This window comes from Carlito syrichta, unplaced genomic scaffold (assembly GCF_000164805.1).
Source record: "Carlito syrichta isolate Samal-C Ts95f unplaced genomic scaffold, Tarsius_syrichta-2.0.1 Scaffold302040, whole genome shotgun sequence".
NCBI lineage: Eukaryota > Metazoa > Chordata > Mammalia > Primates > Tarsiidae > Carlito > Carlito syrichta.
Window position 1 is genome coordinate 606,932 of NW_007246136.1, and position 2,364 is coordinate 609,295.

Genomic DNA, 2,364 nt, shown 5'->3' on the forward strand with positions numbered 1-2,364 from the left:
AGATGAAAACAAAACAGTCAATAAATACGGTATAATAGATTACTACATAAAAATAATTCTGATATATATGCATATGTATAAATGCATATATGTATGTATGTATATATGCATATATGTATATATACATTTCTATTCACATGAAGGAAATTGTGAAGGATACAATATTGTCAAAATTGCTTCCTTCAGACAATCATGTGGGAAGGAAGAGAGATTAGCGATAACGATTTTTTTTCCTTTACACATTTTTTTTTTACTTGTTGTGGTGATTATGTGTTGGTTTTGTAATATCATAGAATAATTTAATAAAGTAAAACAAAATAAATAGCCAGAAGAAATAATGCTAAAAAAAAGCTTTAATCAGGAAAATTTAAGAACATTCTGTATGACAGGTAAATAAATTTTAACAATCACAAATGATTCAGAAATATAGAAAAATGAGTGAAACTTCTTGCATTTCAAAAGAAGTTCAATAGACAAGGTGTTAGCTTGTATTGAAAGAGGAACCAAGCACTAAATTAACAGACACCAACACCAAAAGTACAAGTTATGAAAGGAGAGGTTTATTAGCTAAGAGCCGGGCCAGCAGCAACTTGCCTGCTGGACATAACAGTCCCACAGCAAGGGACCCCCATTAGCTGTAGGGGCTTGCTTAAATGGGGCTAAACCACATTGGGACTTTCCAAGTGGGCCAAACCGCAACATCCTGGAGGCCTAGGTACTTTTCAAGCAATGCTAGTGGGGTTCATAGAAGTGAAAAAAAAGCTGTTAAACAGTTTAACTTAGCCAGCAGGTGCTATTGCCAGTTTCTAGGAAGGGAACTTTTTTAACTGTGCAAAGGCTGAGTTTATGCTTACGTAATTTTTGACATTGTAGATGTTTTTAAAGTCCCTTTCCACAGTATAAAATTCAAGCATTTGTACACAATAAAAAACATTGAAAGACCAATATTAGGTTGGTGGATGTGAAAATACAAAATTAAAAATGGAATCAATCATGGGGTCTGAAAAGTTAGAAATGAAACGTTTTGGCAACAGCCTGAGGGTGCTTTTTATCAGTCTTAAGGTGCCTCATGCTCTTTATACTCAAAGATTTTTATCAGCCTTAAGATATCTGATATTGTATACTAATGTCTATATGCTTCCATGTTAAACTTTGAAAATTAGTTAACATTAAAAATAATTAACAAATTAAAAGAAAAATTCAGTAAATCATTGGAGGATCCTTTAATATATTTGGAGGACATCTTATTTGGAAGTTTAAGTATCTGTTTTATAATATGCCAAAAATTAGAATTCTAACCAATCGGAGGCAGCAACAAAAACTCTATTTTGTATTCGTGTCATTATAAAACCTACAACTTTTTTTTTCAGCTTAAGGGAAAACTCTCATTTTGGAGATGTGAGATTTACAAGCTGAGGTTTGGTGAACATTTATTGGAAGTGTTTATAGAATATTTAAGCACCAAAGAGGTGTTAGAACAAACTACACTTTTGATCCCTTCAAAATGTAATATCTTTCCCTGGTTTTAAAGATTAAGTGGGAACTGGGGAACTGTTTTTAGAAGACTTACCAAAACAAAACAAAAAAATAATATCTTAAAAGTTGATTTGAAGGAAAAGGAAAGGAAAAGAAAGCAAGATATACTGTGTGTGTGTGTGTGTGTGTGTGTGTGTGTGTGTGTGTGTGTGTGTGTACGTACGTGTGCATGCACGTGTTGTGAGGGTGGGTGTGTTTATGTTTTACTCTATAGGTAAATCCTTTGAGTTTTATTAACTTTGATGATAAAATTTTGACAGAGTAAAAATATAGACTAAAATGGGACATAAATTGTTTTTGGAGCTTATATTCTACTAAACACTGAGTGCCTATAAAATCCTGACCTGTTTCACAGTTTTAGATCTCAAAGATGAAATATCAAAATCAGGAATCAAACTTACTTTGGACTTCCTATCAACAAGGAAGAGCTGATTGGTGCGTTGGAATTAAGGGGAAAGTTGTAAAAAGTTACTGGTTCATTTTACCATCATAGTAAGCAAGTTAAACAACTTTTTTTTACGAAAAATAAAAGAAAGTTTCAAAAAACAATTTTGAGGTAATATAAGTATGATGACATATCCAGAAATTCTAAAGAAAAATCAGTTGTAAAAGTCATAATGGTAGAAATTTTAAGAAAAGTAAAATTGGCAGAATTTTCAAACAAATTAACAAATACAGTAATAATTTTGATATGATGCTTAAAATTGTTTTATATATTTTGAGCATGTCTGCAAATGTAGTAAAATTATTTTGTGTATTAATTAAACTTAAAAAAATAAACTCTCAGTCTCTCTTTCTCTCTCTCTGTCGCTCTCTCCCTCTCTGCAG